The sequence below is a fragment of the Rutidosis leptorrhynchoides genome, chromosome 3, assembly GCF_046630445.1.
Source record: "Rutidosis leptorrhynchoides isolate AG116_Rl617_1_P2 chromosome 3, CSIRO_AGI_Rlap_v1, whole genome shotgun sequence".
Classification (NCBI taxonomy): Eukaryota; Viridiplantae; Streptophyta; class Magnoliopsida; order Asterales; family Asteraceae; genus Rutidosis; species Rutidosis leptorrhynchoides.
In genome coordinates, this window is record NC_092335.1 from 326,031,389 (window position 1) to 326,040,322 (window position 8,934).

Genomic DNA, 8,934 nt, shown 5'->3' on the forward strand with positions numbered 1-8,934 from the left:
TTTTTGAGGCAACTGAAGAGGCAGGTTAACAGATAAGTTATACTTTTTCATTTTATATTTTAGGAATCATTTAATTTGAGGAAGAAAAAATCAACCAAAAACTTTTACCTTTTATGTCATAGGTTCCTTGTTCTGCTTTGTAGGTTGTAGATCCGAATCGGAGTACAATAATCGAAACATGTGACAATGAAGTAAAATATCACGAACGACTTCTTACAAATAACCAGTAAGGAACATTATAAATAGAAACATGAAACGAAAGAAGAATAATCATATACCATCAAACGACATTATCATTTGAAACATGTAACGAAGAAGTAAAATATCATGAAGCAACATTATAATTAGTTGTAATGCAAAACATCATGTGCGTCATAAGAGAATTATAATTTATTAAAGTTATTCGACAAAACCCAAAACTTACGTGTTCTCAAGGTTGTAAAACTCGCGACTCGGGGAGTACTCGGTCGGAGGTTTTTGAGGAGTAATCGGCGACTCGGGGAGAACTCGGAGGAGTACTCGGATGTTGACTTTTATTGACTTTTCTAATATAAATAAGTATTTTTAATATATTATAGATATATAATATATATATTAGCTATAACCAAGTATTTTATAAATATATATGTTAAATATATAAAGTTTAGTTACATCTAAATTATTTTTTTAATTGAAAGGGTTAGAGTTGTATTTATTTGATAATGAAATTGAAAGAAAAACTGAACTTGAACTCTTGAAGTATTGAAATCTATAACAACTAAAGTTTAAGGAGTTTAAATGTAAATTAAAAATAATAATATACTCCTTCTGGATGTGAAGAGAGATAGATACACGCTCCATTTCTCTTTTCTGAAAGTTTCTGGATTTAAAAGCAAGTCTATCTCTCTCTCCTCCCTTAAAAAGAAAGAAGATAAACAAGTTTCATTTGGTTTTTAAATCGTTCAGATCTACAAGGGTCTGGTTTCAAATCATTCAGATCAACACGAGCTACTGGAATCGTTCAGATCGACGTTAACAACACAAATCCGGAGTTCGAAGATTCCGATGGGAAACAACGATTCTCCGGTTTTGAAACCATACAAATCCGCAGTCGCCTCCTGTTTTCCTTCCTTATCTTTTCACGTTTCAGGCAAGATCTTAGTTTTCCGACGCCGTTGACCACCGCTTGACCAGCGTTGACCGGCGTTGACCGAGTAATTGGACGAGTTAAACATCGATTACTCGTTTTGTTCTTCCAACTGAGTAATCGCCGATTACTCGGTCGAGTTGGCCGAGTTTTACAACCATGCTTGTTCTCGACATGAATTTAGTTTCCTTTATATGTCCATTGTCGGTAGCATGACTGAAAACTATCATAAGATTGAAAACTATCATAAGATTGAAAACCATCATAATCATGGGTTAAAAAGATGCTTATTTTAAACAACTTAAATAACATTACAGATATCATAATTAGGGAAATATGTACATTAAGTTGGATTAATCCATGATCTAACATAAATAGTTTACATATATCCCCACAAATGACATTTTGTCTAAAACATGGCTTGACAATGTCTTTTCAAACATCATCATATGTTAACCTAATAAATTGGTACAGTGATTCAAAATTACATTACTAAGTCAAACCATGCTTTAGGTTACATTACTGTACCAGTTTAGACAAATCATTTGGAGTTTATTGAACTAAACTATATGATTCATTTCATATTAAACAACACAATCATTATACGTGTAGGCATAATTAGAGACAGTTGAGCTTTCACAGTTACCAACTTAAAATCAAACACAAAATCACTAATGTTTACCTAAACAGAAAATTATACGGAGTAATACATAGTAAACCCAAAAATTGATAAGAAAAAAGCAATAGATAAACAAAATACCTTAACAATCGAATCTGTAACCATCGAACAAAACCGGTTTTAACGGTACCCATTGAACAAACGCAGCCATGATAACTATTTGAGTTGGATACCAAAAACCCTAATTAGTAGTCTGAAACCCTAACGTTATGCACAAATGTAACGGCCGATCTCAAATCCACGACTGAAACCCTAATTGCTGCCGTCGACTATCCCTCATGAATCTGGTCCAGTGGAGGTCGAAAACGAAAATGATGGCTAGAGGGTATAAGTAAAAACAGGTGATGATAGATAGAGATTCAGATGATGTCGATGAGAAAATCTCAAATTTGGAAAGGAAATACTACGATGAATTGCAGTTGAAAACGTTGCTGAGGATTTGATTTAATCAGTTGAGATTATGGAGATGGAGGACATGAATTTGGGATAGTGAGTAGGTGTAATTTGGAGGAGAAAAGAAAAAGAAAAAAAGATAAAGAAAAAGAAACTGCTTACACTATAACAGTAAAAATGGGGTGTTTGTAGCCAATAGGATTCTAGCAAATTTACAGCGGTTAGTATATACTAGTGAAATCACGGGTTTATTTAACCAAAACAGTTTCATAATATGTTACATATTAAGTAATAAATATAATAATAATAATTGTTAAGTTTGAAAGTAGAAAAGCAAGTATTCCAAAATATATAAATTATCCGATGTCTATTTTATATTTATCTTGTTATTCTCATCTCATACTTATTAGAATCTAAACTGAATACACATTTAATGATATGAACATGATTATACAGGAAGTAGAGTTGGGGAGAGTAGTATATCAATGCTTATGTCAAACTTCATAGGTTTAACATCATAGCTTTAATTTATGGAAATATTGAATCCTAATTTAACATCATAGCTATTAAATTCCTAATGATGTTTGGGCAAAAAACTAACTACCTCCGATACAAATTAAAATAGGATACATAATACCGTCTTAGTGTTCCAAAATCAGTGGCAATAAACTTGTACATTATACCGACTTAATGTTCTGCTTCCTAAATCCTTGTAGCAAACTGAAAGTTGTATATGCCTGATAAACTGGAAATCCTGAACTGGAGCTTCTATTAAAATGCCATCACCATGTCCATCAACTAAAAAAGCACCGACATTCGCAGTCACACTAATAAACAAATCATCCCTACCAAACATGTAAGATTATTGAATAATTCTATAATGTATAAGGTAGTTGAATAATTCTGGAACATAGTAGACTAAATAATGTTGATGTGCTTGATATTTACAATTGATCAGAAATAGCTACATACATATGCAGACTAAATAATGTTAAAGATAAAATACACTAATGAGAAAAAAATACACTGTAAAATCTGGAAAAGGGAATACAATTGTTACTTCAAAAATAGTGCTAAGACTATTAAACTTACCTCAAAGTCCAGTTCAATCATTAGACCATATTTATGAAAAAAAAAAATGCAACAAAAAAGATCTAACTAAATTTAATTGCCAACTACATGACCATTGTTGAACTCACAAATAAGAGCCATTAACTTTTTAAATCTATTGAGTAAAATAATATGTCTGTCAACAATGTAGAAAATTATCTCTTTATGTACATAAAATGTTATTACATTAGACCACTATGGTTTATGAAAGGAAGTAAATTTCAACACTAAAACTCTGTTTACAGAACTCACTTTGTTAAATACATAAATATACTTGTTTAATTAAAATCAACAATTTTACTCAGATAAAAGGAATCGCTTAGTACATAAAACATATGAGAATGTTAAAAAGAATAACTGATATATTTAAAAAAAACAACCATATGATCCATCAAAGATGATAACAATGTCAAAAAAAAGGGTTGAAAAAACATAGAATAACCACAAAAGTCTACTATAGACATTTTAACAAATAGTTGAAGTGCATTCCATCATAAGTTGTACATAAGTCTTACTCTATTTTTTTCACATAAATACCCCCAACCTAATAAGCAAGGTTGATAAATGCTGAAAATTTACTGAGTAAAATAAACACACTAAGACAAACGTTTAGAATTTTAACCTCGAATTGTTGCTGATCTGTAGCATAATAATTATTGCTAGCTTTAACAGCCATAAAGGTAACCAAATTTTTACCTAAAAACAAAAACCCATCAAAATTTCAACAAATTGAGTAATATTGTATTACAGAGTTTGATACTTTAACATAAATAATGATACTTTAACATAAATAATGATAATGATGATGATCTTTGAAATATAAAGATTGAGTACTTACCTTTGTGAAATATTTATAATTTTAAACAAATTTCTTTCGTCTGTGTGAGGTTGAGTTCTTAAATTTGGTTCGTTTTTGTGAGAAATTATGAATAATGAAAAAGTGAAAGATAGAATTTTTAAATGAAGGAGAATGAGACATTAAAATGAAGGCGGTGGCGTGAAGAATTCGTGAATCTAAAAGTCATACGAAAAAAACATAAAAAAAAATACCTGATATTAATTGCTAGGGCCAGAAGAGTGCAGATGCTTGTATGGGAAAGAAGAATAATACGATGATGAATTTCTGTAACAGGTGCGCTTTAAGGTGATTAAAGCAGTTACTCTATTTACAGTTTATATTCTGTAATTATGTATCTGAAATCAAGAATTACCTGATGAATATACTTGAGATCAAAATCGAGATGAAAGCTTGAAGATGATATGAGCGTAGAATTGCCTAGGGTTTTTTTATTTGAAAATGGAGTCAGATAAAGGAACGGAGCGAGGTTATTAATATATAGATTTTTAAATTATTTATCCTATATTTAATTAAGAATAATGACATAATCAGTAATGAAGGATCCACCACTGCAGTGGCGTAGCCACATGTTGTTTCATGGGGTCAAATGATACCAATGAAATAATATGTGTGCTTGTAATTTTGAAACTAAATATGCTACAAATTTGGTAATATTAAGAAATGACACCTACACTTGCACAAGCTTAGTAAACATCAACCAAAATAACTGTAGCGACCTGACCAAATCATGTTTGACGGCGCCGACTACTTAGGTCCCGTTACGTAGTCATAAGTCTTTAACATGACGTTTGACCAAAATATGTCGCATTCATTTCATAAGTAAAAGGATGTTTCAAGTTTACAAATGTAGTTCAAAAGACTAGTTACATTACAATGTTTGACGTACGAATGAAACCTATGCGACACAATTTAAAGTAGTCAAAAGACGCTCCAACTATGCATGTATACTCGACATCCAAGCAAGTATCAAAAAGAGTGCGGAAGCATGTATCAAGTAGCGTTCAAGGACCTGAGAAAACATATAGAAAACTGTCAACGAAAACGTTGGTGAAATCATAGGTGTTTTAGTAAGCGTTGCATTTGAACCATAAGATTTAATATAATATGATTATCAAAATCATTTGCATTCCAAAGTTGTTATTTGTTTCGCGGGCACCCAATTATCAAACTTAACTGTTTTGCACCCTTTGCGTAGTGTTAGAACATACACTAGACCCGAAAATATATTTCATCCGCTAACGGTAGCGAACCGTCCGAATGAGGCTCGTCAAGCCCATGTGATCACATAATATAAGTTCACGTTTACACCCTGCAAGTGTAACTAATGATAATTGAATTGAGGATTTTCGTTCAAACCCGTACGTGGAATGTTCGTTTTCGTACTTGTGTTCAATGTGAAAAAGTATGATACGTATATGTTTCTCATCCCATAGTTTAAAGCATAAAAGTTGTTCGAAAGATGGGACTATGATCTCACCTTGAGTGCACGTATGAAAAGTACTTCACAAAGTAACGTGTGCGAAGGATAGTGCTAGTCTTGACCTAAACAAATAGGTCGTATCAATAACGGTATACCCGATAGGTCAAAGATGTTCAATTAGTCCTATGGCTCGTTACGACTCGATTATGTAGCATGTGAATCAAATTGTCAAGTTTCATGCAAGATACAAGTATAGAAACAAGTTAGGAAGGTTGCATAATCATTTGGTTAAGTTTGAACAAAAGTCAAACTTTGGTCGGTCAAAGTCAACGAAAAAGTCAACACGTTCGGGTCGGGTCCCGAACTATTTTTTTGAGGTTTTTATTCATATATAAACATGTTAGAACAAGTCTCATGTGAATCGGAGGTTCATAGGGTGCCAAACATTTTTCATATAATTGACATGTAGGTCAGAACCTGAACAAGGCTTAGGCCGCGCCGCGACCCAGGATTGCCGCACCGCGACAATACACGGGAGCCGGTACCTGGTCAGTCTCAAATGTCCAAGTCTCAATTCAAAACACTTTCAAGCGTAACTCGCAAACCGCTAATACTTAGAACTCGTATCTTATATCGTTAGAAAGGTAATTTGACAAAGAACACAACTAAATACATTTCACCAACCAAAAACGTTATTTGTAACAATCGATTTTTCCAAAGTAAATGATCAATTAATGCACACATTTAATACTCAAATTTGATAAGTGCACATTTATGATTCGAGCATTTAATGCATACATACAACATGCCGTTTTGTAGGTAATCGAGCATACAATACAACTAACTACTTACTAACAATAATTCATGGCATTCAATGCATCAAATATTCATTTCAAGCTTATCAAACCCTAACCCAAATTCACCAAAATCACTAATCAAGTTTATGGAGTTTTCTCAAGCAACCTACACATGAAATTGAAGCTAGTGATGTTAGGAACACATTTAATACATGCATTTATGACATTTAACATCATTCAAACAATCAAATCACCAAATCAAACACACCAAAGTTTATGTTCATGCTAGTTACTTCAAATAACAAAATCGAACATATAAATCATATATTCATGTTAGACTTGAACCATAGACACTAATTAACAACTTTATAAGTTAAAAACATCAAGAACACCAAATCTAGTGATTTTAGAAAGTTACCCAAACTTGATGAAATCGGTATGGAACCGAAGAGGAAGATGAGAGTATTCCGAATATGCAATTTGTTTAGATGGATGCTTGCTCGATTTGATTTGGATGATGAATCCTTGAAGTGGTGTTTGAGAGATTTGGTGAAAGTATTAGAGAAAAAGGAAAAAGAAAAGGATTTAATGAATGGATGAGAGTGAAGGGTTGACTAGTTGACCTAGTCACCTCTTTGCTCTCTTGGCAACAATGGTCCCTCTAGTTCGGTTGCGGGTGCGTGAATTACCTAAACGAGATGTTTTAAAACGCGTATTAACGAGGGATGTCATAATCATATAACGGACTTTAAATAGTTAAACGGAAAAGTAAACGGAAAAAGGTGGGATGTTACATTACCTACTCCTTAAAAGAAATTTCGTCCCGAAATTTAAGTAGGCGTAGTAGTTGTTGTTTCTTCCTCGAAATTTTGCGTTTCCGGAATCGGGAATAAGTGAGGGTATTTCTTTTGCATTTGATCTTGCCTTTCCCAAGTAAACTCGGGTCCTCTTTTAGCATTCCAAAGAACCTTGACAATCGGGATTCGGCTTTGTTTCAATGTCTTGACGGAGGTGTCCACAAATTCAACCGGTTCTTCCACAAAATGGAGTTTGTCATCAATAGTAAGTTCCTCGAGAGGGATGATGATAGCGGGCTCGGCAAGACACTTTTTCAAGTTAGATACATGAAAGGTAGGATGAACGGAGCTCAATTGAGGCGGAAGATCTAAACGATAAGCAACGGTTCCAATACGCTCCAAGATTTCGAAAGGACCAATATACCGCGGATTTAGCTTCCCGCGTTTCCCAAAACGGATTACACCCTTCCAAGGTGCGACTTTTAACATGACGCGGTCACCGACTTGAAATTCAAGGTCGTTGCGTCTTTTGTCGGTATAGCACTTTTGACGACTCCGGGCCGTCCGAAGCCTATCTCGGATTTGAACGATCTTCTCGGTGGTTTCGTGAATGAGTTCGGGTCCGGTGATTTGTACGTCGCCTACTTCGGCCCAACAAAGAGGAGAACGGCATTTTCGGCCATATAACGCTTCAAAAGGTGCGGCTTTAATACTCGCGTGATAACTATTGTTGTAAGAGAACTCGGCGAGAGGTAAGTGCTTGTCCCAAGCTTTTCCAAAATCAACCACGCAAGCTCGTAACATGTCCTCCAAGGTTTGAATTGTGCGTTCGCTTTGTCCATCGGTTTGGGGATGATATGCGGTGCTCATGTCTAAACGCGTTCCCAACGCTTCTTGCAAGGTACGCCAAAATCTAGAAACAAAACGGCCATCTCGGTCGGAGATAATCGATAAAGGTACACCGTGTCGAGCTACGATCTCCTTTATGTAAAGTTGTGCAAGTTTCTCCATTTTGTCGGTTTCTTTCATAGCGAGACAGTGTGCGGATTTGGTGAGACGGTCAACAATAACCCAAATGGTATCATAACCGCCCGTCGTTTTTGGTAACTTGGTGATGAAGTCTATCGTTATTCTTTCCCACTTCCATTGCGGGATTTCAGGTTGTTGAAGTAACCCGGATGGTCTTTGGTGTTCGGCTTTGACTTTGGAACATGTCAAACACTTGGCAACATAAGTAGCTACGTCCCTTTTGATGTTCGGCCACCAATATTGTTCTTTAAGGTCGTGGTACATCTTATTGGCACCGGGGTGAATCGAGTATCGTGACTTATGGGCTTCATCTAGAATAAGGCTTCGTAGGTCCCCATAGTTAGGCACCCAAATTCTTCCGGCGTAATATCGGAGTCCGGTCTCCCTAGTTTCGAATCGAGAGACGAGAATGTTCAAGAGCTCGTGTGAAACGTTTTCATCCTTGAGAGCCTCATCTTGGGCTACCCGAATTTGGCTATTAAGGTTGGTGTGGATGGTGATGTTTAAAGCTCGGACACGAAGAGGCACCGCTCTTTCTTTTCGACTTAAGGCATCGGCTACTACGTTTGCCTTCCCGGGATGGTAACGAAGCTCGCAATCGTAATCGTTTAAGGTTTCAATCCACCTTCGTTGTCTCATGTTTAGTTGCTTTTGATCAAAGATGTGTTGGAGGCTTTTGTGATCGGTGAAGATAGTACTCTTGGTTCCATAAAGATAGTGTCTC

The 8,934-nt window shown here is 35.1% G+C and overlaps 1 long non-coding RNA gene across 1 annotated transcript; it reads right to left on the reverse strand.

The window, feature by feature from the left end:
• Nucleotides 1-2,668: 2,668 nt before the first annotated feature.
• On the reverse strand, nt 2,669-4,654 carry LOC139897493 (uncharacterized). The gene is made up of 4 exons (XR_011776593.1): nt 4,520-4,654; nt 4,359-4,431; nt 3,931-4,004; nt 2,669-3,043 (listed from the first exon to the last, which is right to left on the reverse strand). It is a non-coding gene; the product is annotated as an uncharacterized lncRNA (long non-coding RNA).
• Between the last annotated feature and the right edge of the window lie 4,280 nt (nt 4,655-8,934).